General features: G+C 41.5%; 1 protein-coding gene across 1 annotated transcript in view; it reads right to left on the bottom strand.

Annotated features, from left to right (window-relative positions):
- Positions 1 to 17,464, bottom strand: part of LOC149140381 (uncharacterized) — a 204,430-nt gene that overhangs the window by 51,639 nt on the left and 135,327 nt on the right. The gene's annotated exons all lie outside the window — the stretch shown is intronic.

Below are 17,464 nucleotides of genomic sequence, written 5' to 3'. Positions count from 1 at the left end.
ATATAATCCATCATGCCAAGTTTCTGACAGCATGCTTCCCTTGACAAGGAAGACCTCATCATCTCTCTAATATACTTTTGATCCCAAGAAGTGGATCACCTAGGGTTGGGATGATCTAATCCTGTCAGAAAAATAATTTATTAGCATATAAAACCAAATATCAAAGACATACCTTCAACTTTGAAGAGAGGTTGGTTTCTGCATCAGATGTCCATCAATCCAAGTATACCAAGCCTTGAGGACTTGCTTCAATCCGCAATCATGAGTCTCCTACTCATGCACCTCAAAGCCCTGAGGTAGCCCCAGGTATGATTCTTCCTTAAGTACATCATGGAGGAAGACAACTTCACATAAATTTAATAACAAGTGCTAGAATCTCATCACAGACCTTTCCTCGGAGAGCATATTCGTGGAAGGATCTGACACTACAACATCTTTGTCATCCAAAATGGTCCTTGTATGAAGGGCATATTGCTCCCAGCATCTCAACTCAATGTTGCATTTAATTTGACAAACTATTCCCTCTGAATATGAAGCCTCTTCAATCATAGACATCAACCCAGGAGACAAGGATCCTTCCTTCAAGGTCACCACTCTAATCATGGGATGGCTCTACATCCTCCCCAATCTCGATATTGACGACTAGGTCCTTACACCCATCTGATGTGCCTGTTGACCTCAGAACAAAAGCAAGAGCAATAATAGCAAAGTAAATGAACATAATGAAAGTGTACCTAATGATGAGGCAGGATTGTCTTTCTTCTTTAGATATGAGAGTGGTTCCTTCATTCTCTTGCACCATCTCCCTCTTGGAGCTAACTCTTCCTGCATTACTCCTCATCTTGATGGCACTCAAGATGGATCTACTTTCCTTGATCACATTCTCATTCAAGAAATCAAGGAAAGAAGCATTTGGTTAGCCAATTACTCATGCAGGAAGAATGAACAAAACAATAAGAACAATGTCACAAAGAAATAACATAAGTCTTGAAAGTACTTATCTTTAATGAGGATAGCAAGAAGCTATTAGCTCCCTCTTGATCCTACCTCCTTCTTAGCCATGAGGCACCACTGTCCATCAAACATATGTCGATGTTATCTGCAAAAGAAGAAATGCTACTAGTTGTATCCTTAATCTCCTAGATTGGCAGCCAAGCCCAATTATCAGTGTTCAAGAAGACCATTGGATTTCCATCACATCATCTCCTATAGGGAGATAGGCCCTTCTAGGGTTACTTTGAATAGCTCACAGATCATATCATATCTTGAAAATTCTGAATCAAACTAGGGTTCCAATGCTATAGAACCCAGGCCCAAGGCTACTCTTGGAGTTTCTCCCAAAACCAAATCTTTATTTGTAAGAACAAAGGCTCCCTAGGGTTTCCTTCAAAACCTAGCATTATTTTAAGTCTCCAACATCTTCATCCCTTTCATTCTGCCTGATCAAGAAGTCCATCATAGGTGTCTACATGGGGGTGATCTCAATGACTTTCTTCAACCTAGCTCTAATCCCATGTTAATTTTTAGGTCTAGATTGTTTTCTACTATAAATAATTGCATTTTTTAAGTTTTTTGACAATTTACACATTACATTCACCCCATAACATCATATCATCATTAGCAATTATGTAGAGAGAACAATAACATCAACAATGCAACAAAAAAGGAAGGAACAATAGAAGAAAAGCATACACAATACTGACACCAAAATTTAGGTCAAATACCAAGGTAAAACCCCATAAGGGGGAAAACCCAACAAATTCATCTTCTTAGATATTTGTCAAATGTACAGCTGAGATACAATGTACAAATATCATGAGACATAAGTCTTTCATTATCAATCACATTAGGCCACCTAGGGCCAATCATACTAGATCCTCATAAGATAGCAGCAAACATACCTCTGAAGGAGGTATTCACAAGCCCTCCTATCCTTGTGATAAGAATTACTGTCAGCACTATCATAGAGGCACCGTCACAAATCATTGTCATGGAGGCATTGTTACACATCACTGTCACAAATCATTATCATAGAGGCCATGTTACACATCATTGTTATAGAGGCACTGTGACACATCATTGTCATAGAGGCGTTGTCACACATCATTGTCATAGAGCTGTTGTCACACATCCCTGACATATGTGCCAATAGCACTACCCAAACATCTTTGTCATCATAGTCATATGTGCAAATAGCACAACTCGACATCATTGTCATATGTGCAAATACTATTGTCATGCATCTTCGTCCAAAACATCACAGTCACTAGTACTGAGGATTTTCCAAACATCATGGTCATCCATTACAAGAATCTTTGTCATACTTCACTGTCCTTCATCATAAAAATCACAGCGATACAAGAACAAATACCTCTGCCTTATATCAAAAGCATAAGTACCTTTGCCATTCATGATTGTCAAAAGCACAAGTCTTTAGGACACAATATACTACTCACATAACTATAACAAGCCAGTCCTAGTTCATAGTGTTAGGGCACACCAAACAGCCTCATAAAAGGCCTTCAAATTCATAGTACATAGCAGACCCCATCACCTATCTTGAAAGGACAACATACCTTTAATTTAGGGTGAGATCATTTGCCTCAATACCTAGTCCTGTGTTTGCTTCAAGTTTGAGATTTTCGGCCCCTGGTTAGGGCTTATTGTGACACCTAAGTCAACCCTAGATTAGGGCTCTTTCTCTCTCAAAACACTATGCTCTCCTGGAGAAGAACTAGACTTAGCTCCAGCTACTTATTAGGCCTAACGACCCTCCCAAAAACAGAGACTATTATTGTTCCAATGTTACGGTTTCATAAGTTGCATGAAACATAGAAACAACCTCTCAAACAGACCTGAAATACCCTCATTGGATCCTAAGGAGGCTCAACTCCTTCGCAAGAAATTATTTATGCCTTTTAGCCCTTCTTTCTGTACTTAATTAGGGTTTGATCCCATTCACACAAATTTGAAGTAGAACGACTCCAAAACAGAGATTATAGGCAACTCACATACATAGAAATAGGTCGCATGGATGACAAATAGTAGGCCACACAAATTAGGGTAAATAGGCCGCAGAAGATAGGTAAAATAGACCACAGAATATAGGTAAAATAGACTGCAGAAGATAGTCACATAAGGCCACAGAGATGCCATAGAGAAGTCCAAAAAATGAATTTCGAATGGAGGAGGATAAGCACCAATGTATAATTGTTTCTTCACATGAAGGGACATGCCCTTTGAGGCAAGCCGACTTGAAACATTTGTAGGGAAAACACAAATTCAAATTTGCTAATAATAATTTCTTTTATATTTTCCTTAATGATTGTTTGCCCAAATTTGTGCCACATTAAATAATAAAAAGAGGAGTGCCATACACATTAATAATAATATCTTCCTTTAACCAATTTGAAATTCTTCCTTAGGGCAAGATGGGCTTCTTTTGGGGTAGTAGGGTTTCTCATGGGAAATTCATCCCATAGTTGCCCCAAATTTCAACATATATGTGGCCCATAGGTCACAGAGTCAAACCCCATTGGTTCCACCGAAACCTAAAAAGGAATTTTGTTTATTTTTGACCCAATGATTAGCGATCACCCATTGAACTTTCTTGGCTTTTTAGAGGTTTCCATGTGGCAACCTCTTATTGGCCCAGGTCAATAGTGCAACATAACCTGCTAGCACAATGCCATGCAACCTTCTAGTTGCCAATTGCCACATGCCCGCTTGCCACATGTCATCTAACATGACGCCACATCATCACTTGCCATGTCAGCCTCATCCCACGTGTCCACTGCTCAGCGTGCCACCTCATTGTACGGTCTGCCATGTGTTACCCTTTGACTACTCAACTTGTCGGTCGTACTACCATGTCAACATGCCACGTGGCACCTCGTGGTTGTTGAGAATTCAATAGGGCAATGTATATGTTAATTCTCTTAACTTGATAACTGTTTGTGTTACCTTTTTGCTTATTAGCTTTGATCTTTATGATTCCAATGTGCAATACATCAAACAACTACCAAAACAATAAGAACAGTGACACAGTATATACGTTGCAAGCCAGGGCCAAAACCCCTCCTCTTGAGGGGAAAACCCGAAAATCTCTTCTTATCTCTCAGATTTTTCAATTGACTAATACCATGACCTAGACTCAGACAAATATCCTCCAAGATCAAGTCTTCCTCGGCCTCTAGCTGCAATATCTTCGACTTCCCAGTAAATCTGAAATTCCACTGCCCAGCAACTACTGCTTCTTCTCTATGAGACTTTGATCTCCCTCTAACTATGCTTCCCTTGACTTCGCTTGCCTTTATTCGAGTCCTAGGGCTAGTAGGAAACCCTAAGGGACCTTCGCTTGCCTTCTTGCTTCCAAAATCGAACCTTAGACTTCCTAGTGTAGAAACCCTAACTTCGTACTTCCAGAAGAATCTATTACTCAAACTTTGCACTGCCTCAGAAGATTCTGCTGCCCATATTTCGTACTACCCCAGAAGATTCTGCCTCCCAAAAGACATTGTTGCCCATATTTTGTACTACCCAGATTTCGTACTGTCCCAGAAGATTCTACTGCCCAGAATTTGTATGAGAGATGAGTGAAAATGAATGATCCAAATGGAAGACGAGTTCTTATATATAGGCTTCCTTCAAGGGTGGATGTGGCTCTTCACGTAGGTCAACTTGATCTTGGAGGTATTTTTTACATTTTCAAGACAAAATAAATTTTCTTTTACAATTTACAATGTGCCCATAGGGTCTTTCATATATGACAATGACTCTTATACCTAGGACAAACCCTAGAAGCACTCAATGGGTGCTTGACCTATAAAATAAATTCCTTGGGCAAGAAACCCAAGCTCAATAATAATAATAATAATTTCTTTTTCATTTTATATATACAAGAGTACATTTCATAATTATGAAGACCGAACCTAGTTACACATTCTTCAACAGTGGTGCTGCCACACGCCAGCCCTTGTCCAACATTTTATTGTTTCACGAAAACTTCAAAATGCGATAACTTTTGCATACAAAGTCCATCTTCACCCATTCAAGTTCCGCTAGAAAGGTCTCGTCGAGCTCTTTGACATGGCATTGCTTTCATCAGGTTTTGAGCACTTTGAATTTTGAGGCATTTTTGGATGATTAAATCCCCCTGCATCATTCCTCCCCACTGAGAGGCTTTTGGACCTCCAAAAGGTTTTTACTCAAACACCAAGTGAGGGTACTACCTCCCACTTGCCCAATATTTGTCTAACCTGTTATGTGCACCTAGCTCAACACAATAAATTGTCTAACAATTATGATAACTGGAACCATATTTTTAATCATTCCCATTTTCCCACATCCATCTACATTCATTACTCCAACCACTATCTATGCACAACACATTAGCTGCGATAATAAATACAAAAATGTTAATGAAAATGAGTTGACAACATTTTGTATCCTCTTAACTGGTTCACACAACAAATTCTCATGTTGCAGTGTCGATGTTTGCGGAAACACATTATAGTTAAATGCAACTATTTCATTCCCATGCCTCAAATCTCATGTTGTATCTACCTTTGTAGACATGAGCAAAAAAGTTTTGCTCACATTCACTTTCATGTGATGAGCTCAGATAATGTACTCAATTTCGTCCTTGAAAAGGTGTTACTTGTTTTCCTTTCTGAAGAATATAGCCTTCCTATCAAATAAGGGCTTCCAAGAACAATTCCACAAATATCCAATAGAACCAGATCTAGTTCAACCTCATCAACAAATTTGGATGTGATAGCAAACCTACATTTTTCAGTTACTTGTAGCTTAGCATTGTTACATACCCATTCAAGAGGATAAGGTTTAGGATGCAATGTTGTTTCCAATTTTAGCTTCTTTACAACTACTTTGGATATCAGATTGGCTTGAGAACAAGTATCAAACAAGTTATCAACTTTTGTATGTTTGGTTACAATCCTTATATGGAAAAGTTCATTTCTCCTTCTTTCAGAGTTAGGAAGCAAAATAGAAGAACTAGGACCATCATGAGAAGATGAACCTTTCAAGCCCATAGCCATGATTTATGTCTCATAACAGGAGTTTGACCCCATATCTTGTTGGACTATCACAATTGCCTTCTACTTGCCCTCTAATCTCGGAACCACTTGGGCCTCAGCCTTAGATGCAGTGTCCAACAATGATCATCATCATGCCCCTCCTTTTTACAATGGGAACAAGAAAGTTTTTCATCTCCCCTTTTCATAGAAGTTGTCCTCTTTGGTTTCTCCTTTCCTTCTCCTTTTGACTTCTTTCCACTGAACAACTTCCACAAAGACCCCACCCCCTTGTGTTTACCTGCCTTAATGTAGGTCGCTTGCACACATACCTCATCCAGGTTAGATGACTTTAACAAAAAATATAGTTCTACAAATATAACCATGCAAACTACCAATGTATTTAAGTACAGTCTCTTGGGTATATAGTGAAATGTTTAATACCAAGGCCATTTTCCTAAACTCCTCAGTGAAATTTCGTTGGCCTTTACGCTATCGTAGAGTTTGACATTCTATAATTTTTATGTGCTAAAGGATAAAATTGCTTTTTCAATGTTGAGGTGAATTCATACCATGAAGAAAGAGTCTTACCTTTCCAAAGCCTAGTACCTGTTACCACAAAATCTAGCAGGCCCTAGAGAGAGGAAATTTATAGGACAAAAAGCCAGACTAAGTGATAATAATGGGAGAATGGCCCATTGTCGCCACAGCCAAGGACCCCTGCTCTTATAGACTTTCACTAATGGGAGGAGTCTTGGTAAGATAATGATCACCTTTAAAAAATGTTCTAAGGTTAAAGGTTCAAGGTGATGAAGCTAGAGCTCATTCAAAAGAGAGGCTCAATAAAGGTACAAGGCTTCAAAGAAGCAAATTGATCTCGAAGGAAAGCCCTAGAAAAGAAGGCACAAGACCTAGGGTTTTGAGGTTTTTCGATGGTAATAAGTATTTACAAGGTCAATGCTTGAGAGAAAAGGCTTCTTATGATTTACTTCAACAAGTCCTAAGCTAATACAACCTTCAAGGAAGTCCTCAAGTTGAGGGAGAAGAACATAGGGTTCCCCTCTTGGAACACACCTAGGGCAAGAGATTTTACAGATGAAGCTTGAGTGGATGCCCACCAAATTTGGAGCATCGGTAGCCTAGACCCTAAGCTTGATGTTTAGGCTCTTGAATTCCTGAAAAATCTTCTCCCTAAAATTTCGCTACAAACCCTAGATTTTCACCCTAGGCTTAAAAGGACTAAATTTTAAGAGGAAAAATTATGGATGAAAAGTAGAGATGACTACCAAGGACTTGGATTAGTGCCTTGTCCTTTGGGCATATGGAGTCTTAGGATGTTTAAGATGAGCTAAATCGTCTCTAAGGAGGCTTAAAAGTGATGCCGAAGGCACCACATTTAAGCATTTACCTACTTCAAAGATAATGGAATTTCATGGAGAGTTCAAGAATTTCCTCCATTAGGAACATTCATTATGTGCCATACATTGAATAACATATGCAATGCTCACCTAGAAGGCCTTCCAGAATTAATTTTCAATAATTAGGGCACAATTAGCACACTCTAGAAGCAGCAATTCAATGCATTAGACAAATTCAAGAGAAAAAATCCATCAACATTAAGCACTTACAAGATGACATGCAATATATCCATCCAAGATCCAAGAAATAGCTCGAAAGAAGAAATGTGAATTAGCTCCAAATGTCAAAATCCATTCTAAAAGATTCTCCAATAGCCAAAGAAACAAGTGAGTTCTTTACAAGAGAAAGAATCCAAATGTGATGATGATCAATACAAATGAAGTTATGTTCTATAAAAATGTGTCCTACTAGGTTGAATTATGCCTACTAGCCCCTTAACATTATAAAAATGGGCAAGATACATCCCTTGATCACAAGTTGACCAAGTAGCTTTACAAAATATGAATTAACCATCCAATTGCAAACCGAAATGATGACATCATGTTGAGGTAGGTCCGTTGGAAGGCCACATTGAGTCCTCTTTGTGCCACAATGTGTGAGAGGGCTCCATAAATCTCGAACTAGGGGATGACCCCTAACTCTCCATGCAAATCATCATGTAGGCACCAATTCTGTGTTTAGGGCAAAAGAGTTGGTCTCGTGGATCTCTGGGTGATGTAATAGCCTTTAATGCTCCAATACTAAGGGCTCTGACGATGGTGCTTGCCCTCCCATGTCCCAACAGGTGAGACAAACCTCCTTTGGGCCTCGGATCAGCTACCACACCATGTGGTAAATGCTAAGTCGATTGGGGTACATCGGGCCAAGTGCATCATCTCGTGAATAATGTGGGGCATAAAGAGTAGATTGTTGAGGGTGTTGAAGGTACCCATGGCGTGAAATGATGCTTTGTACATGATGGGAGTTCCATGGCTCTGAAATCTTCACTTAAGGGTGTCAATATGATCTTATGGTGGACTTGGGCCCCAATTAAGTTTCCGAGCCCATGATGAAACCACTTGTGAATTACATAAAATGTCCAATGTTGCATCCTTACCATCAGGTACAGTAATTCATTAGTGCATGTAAGTGAACCAAGCTTGTTTATCAATGGCCATATTAAGACTTCATATGGGGTTTCCCTTCAAATTTTAGGGCTTTTATCTCAAAGCAGTGTTACCTCCTTAGGTAGGTGTGGTTGATAAACGACCCTATTAGATGTTCCTAGCCCCTAAGGAGAAAGACAGGTCCCTGGTAGATCCTTCTATTGATAGGTGTCATGTGAATGATGATGAATGGATACGGACAAGGGGATTTCAAGGCCAATTACCACGGAGTCAAGGGTGGCAATGATGAGGGATGTCCAAATATTGGGTGTATAGATGTAGGAAGGAGAAATCGTGGATACATGAGTTACCCTGGCCTTTGTCTTTCCACCCTTCTTTATTTGCCTTTTGCCTTTTCTTGATTTTTCTTTGTATTGTTGCTCGGGGTTCCTGGAAATGAAAGCATGTTGTGTATGATTTAAACAGTTATTATCCCCTTAATGATTGGGGCAGTTCATCGCCCACGAAGGATTGGGACGTGCATGAGTTCCTTAATGATGTGGGGGCAGTCATGGGCCTTAGGAAATAGGGTGATGGCCATAATGATAAGAGGTAAAGCTCATGTTTGGATTTTTCCCATGTGTTATATTAAATGTCCCAGCCATCTTTTGCATTTTATAATATTCTTTTTCTTTGTTTCTTGCTTGTGGCCATGATATGCTTTTAAATTTCTTTTAGTTGCATCAACCTCTGGGGCAACATTTCCAAGCTCGACCCAAATATGTGGACAAGAGAGGGGGGTTTGCCAGTGCCTTCTGGACCCAGATAAGGAAAATGATGAAATAGGGCTTGTTATGTCCGAAGGGGAGTGAAAAATGTGGAATAGGAAAAGGGGACCATGCTACCAAAACTGGGGTTTCCCAAGTAGTACCCTTCCTAGAACCATAGGCCAATAGGGGAGATCCCACGAGGCTATGATCAATGATTAACACCCCGTTTAAGGTGAGGGGGAAAAAACAATGGGAGGAGGCCCAGTATAGGGAGAATCACTAGGAAGGATAGATCTATGAATGGATAGAGAGTGATTCCTAAGGCCTATTCACAAGAGAGGCTCAATTAGATAGCTTCTTTGCTTCAAAAGCAAGGTGATGGGCTCTCTAAGAAGGGCTAAGAGGATTCTTAAGCCTAGTTTTGGAGGATATGCCTTAAAAAGGGGCTCCCTAGACCAAAGGATCCTTATGGAGAATTGGCCTTTATGTGATGTTCGTGAAATCAGAGTTTTAAAGTTGAGGGACCACACACAACCAAGTGGACCCAAAATTAGGTCAAGGGTATGGAGTTGATCAACCAAGGAGGGGCTTGACCTAATTAGCTAAGAGAAGAGGATCAAAGGACAAATTTTCTTTTGAGGATTGAATACAATGATCCAAATGAGGACACTAGCTGAGGGGAACCTAGAGCAAGAAATAGTCTCTGAGCTATGGCTTGCTATATCTCGGGATCCCATTGTCGGAATCGCTTCAAATTTGGAGGGCCTCTAGAGATAACCCCAACGCAGTAGTGGACCAAAAATTGAGGTGTTTAGATGGCTACAATAAATTTCGTTGGATGCCCTAGGTGACCTATTAGGGCTAGGCCTAGAAAGTGAAGAAGGCGAGAAAGATATTCTTTTAAGTGACCACCAGGGGTTGGATCAGTGCCTTGCCTTTGGGAGAGATGGAGTCAAGGTGAATTTGTGATTTGGAGAGACTATGCCCAATCAAGGAGACCTTTAGGCAACTTTGCATGGCAATTAGGGCATGAGAGTAGCTACACAACGACTTTATACTTCAATGTGCAATGTTTTATGACTTATCAAGGTATATTTAACAAAAATAACCTTTAGGAACATTCACCCATTCATACATGACACGTGCAATGATGCAATGCTTGAAAAGATCAAAATTTCCACAATTTCGCATAGAATAGCAGTAAATTTCAGACCTAGATAGCGAAAATCCCAGCAACAGTCATGTGATATGATAAATATAAGAGTAGACATGAAAAAGAGATCACTTACATGTACAAATAGTATATCCAATCATCAAATCATGACATGACATGAATGAAGCTCCAAGATCAAGAGAATAGCATACAAACATCAAAATTCATCCATGAAACCAAACTCGTCCTCCAAAAGGAAATGCAAAATTCTCCAAGTAGCTACTAAACCCAAATCCAAGTGATGATGAGAGAAATGAATCACCTCTCATCTATTTATACCATCTCTAATAAGTCTGATTTGCCTAATTGGCCTAATTAAGCCGAAATAATAAAATAATGTGCAATACTAACATCCCTTGGTGACAAGCTGTTAATTTTAGATAACATTGGCATGTTCTATGGTTAGAGCAATTTTACTTCAATTTCTTTATTAGCCCAATATCAATATCCAGTTTAGCAATCACATCATCATAATAGTAAAATGCAGATAAAACATAAATAGTAGAAGACAAGCCAAGACAAGAGGACACAAGATATGGCACCAGCCAGGGACAAACCTCAATGTGGGGAAACCCTTGATCAATTCTTCTTATAATTCTTCAAAAGTTCAGCACAGAGAGAGAGTACAATATACAATATTCACTTGCCCAATCACAGTGAAATTTGATCAGTCAAACAACAGAAATAAAAAGCTCTAACCAGAAAGTCAACGTTGGTCAACAGGGCAAAGTTTGACCTCCAAAACAGCTCGGTCAAACTCAGTCAAATCAGCCTCCAACAGCCAGTCAAATCAGCCCAAAAAAATCTGAAAAGTCAAGTCAAATCTGGTCAAAAAAAGTCAACAGAGTAGCAAGCCCTTCCACAGTCAATGTTGGTCAAACATTGGTCAAACAACCTCGGTTTTTGTGCCCAAAACTGCGGCCTACCCATACAGAGATACCCCACAAAAAACCACAGTCAAAACTGGTCAACGCTGGTCAAAACAACCTTCTGCAATTTTTGGTCAACTCTAGTCAATGCAGGGACAGAAAAAGTACAATCCTTTCTTCGCACGTGTGGAGAGAGAGAAGCCTCAGAAATCCGTACCCAATCAAGGAGAGAGAGATGTGTGAGTGAGTGAAGTGCCAAAACGAGGAGGAGGCCTCTTGAATTTATATGCAACATAGAGGTGCAAATTAAATGACTAGTCGACCTTAACAATTTGTCTATAATCAAAATAAATTCATAATTCCATATGTACATGTCAGAGTGGGATGATCTTTAGATCAATCCTACACCTCCCGAAGAGAGAAATCCAATAAAGATATCAACTACCTCATATGAGCTGTCCAAAGTGAAATTTGGCCCTAGTTGCCAAATTTAACACTCCCTCTCAACTAGGGAGAACTTCACCTACCAAACTGTCTGACAATCTGTACCATCCCTGTCTCTGCTCTGCTCTGTTGAACTGTCTCCGAGTAGAGAGGTACTACTGCCAAGATTTTTCTCTGTTGAGTGAGCCGGATTTGGCACCCAGATTGTATTATGAAACTGCTTAATAAATCAAACCCTCAGATCGTTGCACCAGTTTTCCCGCATTGGGTTTTTTCGGGGACATTAGTCCAAAAACAACGGTGTCACTTGTGTGCTTGTTTCTATTTCCTTCAGTTGATGATCTGTAATGTGTTTAACATGCATTTGTATTTATTTCCAATATTTACATAGTAAATAACTTGTTAATTAACAGAACAAGTAGGTAGGAATAAATCAGTAAAGTGCATGAAGGGTTTCTAACGTGTCAGACTTAGAAATTCCAACATGGTATCAGAGTGTGGTTGCAGATCACAGGAGAACTGAGGACATCAGTCGAACAGAGCAGCAGCAGCAGAAAATAGTTGTCCCGAGTGACAAAAGTTGTTCCTAGCAGAGTAGCAGCAAGGAAGGGGTGATGCAATGCCTGCGTCATCAAGATTGAGCCAGGAAGAGGCAGCGCAGAGGCTGAGGGAGGCAAAGGCAAGCTCATGCAAAGCCACGCAGAGGCCAGGAGGGCTGACGCAGTTGGCTGAGGAGGCTAATTTTCCGGTGTCGAGATTGCGCAGAGCCTAGGAGCTCTAACCTTTTGTTCGCTGGGGTTTAGAAGGCTGTGGGTAAGTTGCAAAGTGGAGTTGGTGGGGTATTGTAGTCAGAACAGTACCTAACAGGGAAAGACCAAGGTAGAGGGAGTTGTTGCCGAGGTGGATTTCTAGCCAAGGAATCCAGATCAGTGTTGCAGTTGCACAGACAATTGGAGAGGGGCATCTCGACATTGGCAGAAGGGTTTCCTGGAGGAAAATCAAGACTCAGAGGAGTCATACCAAGAACTTCCAGGAGGGAAGTAGAGGAGTAGCGAAATGGCACTACACGGAGTAAGAGACCAAGACAGACTGGACGGAGCCTCAAACTTCATAGTCTGGAAGGCCAGAATCTTATCCGTACTAGACAGGAATCGTGTCAAGCACTTCGCCTTGAGGACAATAGCTATCCCAGTTGACCCGGCTGATAACGACAGGTACGAGGATGCAATGGCGAGGGCTAAGAGTATCATCCTTGACAGGGTCAAGGATCATATAGTACCACATATTGCTGAGAAGAACACGGCACAGGAGATGTGGGAGGCCCTGACCAAGTTGTATCAGCATACTTTCGTGCAGAGGAAGATGCTACTAGAAAATCAGCTGCGATCATACCAGATGAAGAAGGGAGAACAGATCGACCCATTCCTCGGTCGATTGAAGGAGATCCGGGATCAACTGACTTCCATAGGGGCAACGTCGGATCCAAAATTGATGGTGAGAACAGCCCTAAACGCAGTCTCAGAACACTGGGAGGTATTTGTCTAGAGCATACTGGGCAAGGCGACCCTTGCAGATTGGGAGGAAATGTGGGTTGCTCTTCACCAAGAAGAGATCAAAAGGCTAAGCAAGGCAGGAAGCAACGACAAGGGGATTAGAATCAAGGAGGAGGAGGAAGATGTTGCCCTAGCATCTGAGGGAAAGCAGGAGAAACGGAAGAAGAAGGACCTCTCCAAGGTCAAATGCTTCCACTGGGGAGCTGGGTCATTATGCGACCGAGTGTCCAAGGAAAAAGAGCAAGGGAGAGGCCTCCGAGACCAAGGTTGCGCCAGCAAGGGCAGAGAAAGACGTGGAGACAGACGATGGCTGTGCCATGAGTGCACACGCACCACTTGAGCAAAAGTGGGGAGACATCGAGTTGTAGCCAGGCGGACTACAGGCGATGAGGGGCAGGATCCTCGAGGTACCCAATCTCTTGGATTAGACCTTGCTACTGGAGCCCTGAAGAGGAGTAGCAATACTGGCGATGTCAGTAGAGACGGAAGTGGATGGAGCGAGAGCTACAGTGCAAGATTCCCAGGACAGCACGAGGCTACCAGGATACAACAGTGCGAGAGGCACGGGAGTGTTGCACCAATGCAAGATGGCACAGAAAGGTGTGCAACGGTGCGAGATGCATGGAGTTGTTGCAGCAGAGCAGAGGTCAGAGAGGGAGCACTTGTCAGTGACAACGGGAGCTTCAGCATTAGGAGTGTTTCTAGCCTGACAGAGATGTCAAAGTTGGGAGATCAGTTACTTACTTCTCAGTAGCTGAGTTACAGTGCAGCAGTTAGCGATGGTAGTGCTATGGGCAGCATGATGAGAGGGGTTGCAGTGCAGATGCAGCAGTGGCAATGGCAGGGCCATGGGCAGCAGCACGAATGTAGAGGGAGTTGTAGTACGGATGCAGCGGTGGAAGTGGCAGGGCCATGGGTAGCAGTACAGGATGCAGCAGTGCAGAGGATGTTGGGCAACAGGCCTAACATTAGCACAGGGATCGATGCCGAATGATCAGAGTGATTCTCAATGAGGAGTATCCGTAGAGCACAGTCCTCGCTAAGAGGAAGTGTTGATTTAGGGTAGCATCGGATATGCTCTAGCCACAAAAATTGGTGGAGAGGCTAAGTAAGGCACATGAGATCTCCAATACCTAGAAAGGGTTTCAGCAGATTCTAAACAGTTTGGAAGATATTAAAATTATTAATATTTTTTATGGAGTCCCTAAGTCTAAACTTAGGGAAAATAAAATATTAATGTGAATTAATATAAAACTGTGTTAGAATGTTCCAAAAGTCTAAGCTTAGCCGTTGATTAGAGACTTAATCTCGATCGTTGATTTGTCAACAAGAAAAGTATAAGAGGGGGCTTGAGGGTCACTTGGAGAACACACCAAGAGATCTAGATATCGACTTTCTGGGGCTGGGTTTGCTAAGAAAATTGAGAGAGTGATCAAATTTGTAGCTGAGGGGCAGTGAATACAGAAGCAGAGACGCAGAGATAGCACTGGAGGATCAGTGCAGTAGCCTGAGAGAGGGACGCAGAAGCAGCCTAGGGTTCACACATAGCCAGCCAGGGCTCACGCAGAGCCAGCCAGCTCACGCATAGCCAGCTAGGAGCTGTGCAGTGCCTCAAAGGGCCAGCGTGGGTGACGCAGAGGGCCAGAGGGCTGACGCAGTGCCTCCACAGGCTAACACAGACCAAGCCGGAGTGACGTTGGACTAACATTGGGCCAGAGAGAGGCTGACGCAGTCCCTAGAGGCTGTCGCTAGGGTTTCGTGGAGTAGATTGGAGTTGTGGAGTTGTCGGAGTGTTTATCCAAGGTTTCAGCCGAAATATCTGCTTTTGAGTAGAGAGGTACTACTGCCGAGATTTTTCTCTGTTGGGTGAGCCGGATTTGGCACCCAGATTGTATTCTGAAACTGCTTAATAAATCAAACCCTCAAATAGCCGCACCAGTTTTCCTACATTGGGTTTTTCCGGGGACAGTAGTCCAAAAACAACGATGTCACTTGTGTGCTTGTTTCTATTTCCTTCAGTTGATGATCTGTAATGTGTTGAGCATGCATTTGTATTTATTTCCAGTATTTACATGTTAAATAATTTGTTAATTAACAAAGCAAGTAGGTAGGAATAAATCAGTAAAGTGCATGAAGGGTTTCTAATGTGTCAGACTTAGAAATTCCAACAGGTGTTCACATCCTGAGTGTATGAATGTAAAGGAGGATGTAATCGCAGAGGTGTGGGTTACCCTGCTTGGCCTGCTTTTCCACCCGTCCTGTGTGCCTTTTACTTCTTCTTGATAATGCTTTGTATTACCGCATATAGCTCAAGGGTTAGAGCTTGCTCTTTACGATGTAGTATTTCATCACCCCTTAAGATGAGTCAATTCATCATTCATCAAGGTTGGGACATGCAAAGGTTTCTTTTGATGTGAAGGAGCATCATGTGCTTAGGAACCAGGTGATGGCTAATGAGGAGGGTAGAGCTCATGCTAGGCTTTTGTCCACACACTAACTTATGTCCCTAGCAATCTTTTGCATTTTGATTTTGTTCTTTTTGTTTTATTGTGGCCATGATATGCTTTTTTATTCTTTTAATTGCATCAACCTCCAGGGCAATAGTTGTTCAACCCTACTCGAGGAGTATGGACATGTGGGTGTCAAATCCCAAAGAACCAATGACAAGTTAGGCCTGGAGAATGGAGGTGAGATATGGGGCTTGTAATGTGTGATGGGATGTGTCAAATATGTTGTAGGGGATAATGAACACTATCTCAATCCAGGTTTCTCAAGTAGTGCCCCTCCTCTAACCCTAGGGCCTCAAGGGAGGTCCCATTAGACTAGAGCTAAGAATTAACCCCCTAGTAAGGTTAGAGAACAGATCTACAGTCAAGATCGGTCAATTGTCCAGGTCACCCCTTTATCCATACCAAATGCCCAAAACAAACAAGTAGAAGCACCAGATTGCAATATGATCAAAGTACCTTTTGAATAGCAGCCCATCTTCATCCAAGTGGTGATGTCATATGGGAAGGGGCACATGGCTGACACAAATGGCAGAGGTACAGGGCATATCATCGTCAAATAGAGGCTGTCAGGGGCTGCTGGCTGGTTGGCTGCCCAGCTGGCTGTCAAATGCAGTAGAAAAATTATCTCTTATGGGGTTACCCATTTTGGTTGGTAACAATGTGTACAAGTGTTAAGCAAGAATGAAATCACATTTCCTGACAACATGAAATCCGAAAATGCTCCCCTAAGGACAAACCAAATGCTAAAACATCGTAGTCAGAGAGCTAAACAAACATATAAAATTTTGAATTTATAAGTAGCACTTCGGAGATAAGCCAAGTAGACACGCAAGGAAGAATCAAGATATTGGAAAAGGAAATACTGCCAAGTTTCCACTGAGTACCACAAAGTTAGCATGGGTGATAGCCAGATCACCATTGAGGATGGTTTATCACAAAGTCACTACCGAACATGTCAATCACCAGAAACCAGTGAACTGCTAATAGACTACAATTAATTGATAGCAATTGATAGTTAAGAATTTTTGTAATAGTTATGTATAAAGTCACGCTGATAGCTAGGGAGCCATTGCCTTTTTTAAGTATAATGATGCAAACAGAAGACATTCTGGGGGGTTGATTTGCTGTCTAATAAGAACGCAGAAGCTTCATCGAGGCAGTTCTTGGACAAGCCATCAGCTGCCACTGGAACTCTTCCCATCAGTTATTAAAAAAACACTACTTCCTATTCTATTATTTGTTCCTTATATTTTTTCTTTATGCTGTGTTTCTTGTACTTATCTACGAAGAGGGGTCATTGCAAAAATTTCTATGCTACACTATCAGGATCAACAAATCCTATAGATATGATATTAAAACACAGCTGAATCCCAATGTTCCTCTGCCTTAGAGACCAAGCAATCATGTCTCCATAATACATCCTGATCTAGGCCCTCTAGGTGACTGCAAGGAGCAACTGATGTGCAATGCTATGATCCACTATGTGTTGGCCAGTTACTACTTCGTGTGTTTACATGTTTTCGTTCATCTGGCCTGCTTGGCCCAAACATTCTTGTTGCCATTACC

The sequence above is a fragment of the Pinus tabuliformis genome, chromosome X (assembly GCF_031772625.1).
Source record: "Pinus tabuliformis cultivar Carrire ecotype Pingquan chromosome X, CPIR1, whole genome shotgun sequence".
Lineage (NCBI taxonomy): Eukaryota > Viridiplantae > Streptophyta > Pinopsida > Pinales > Pinaceae > Pinus > Pinus tabuliformis.
This window is presented reverse-complemented; position numbering and strand designations above follow the sequence as displayed.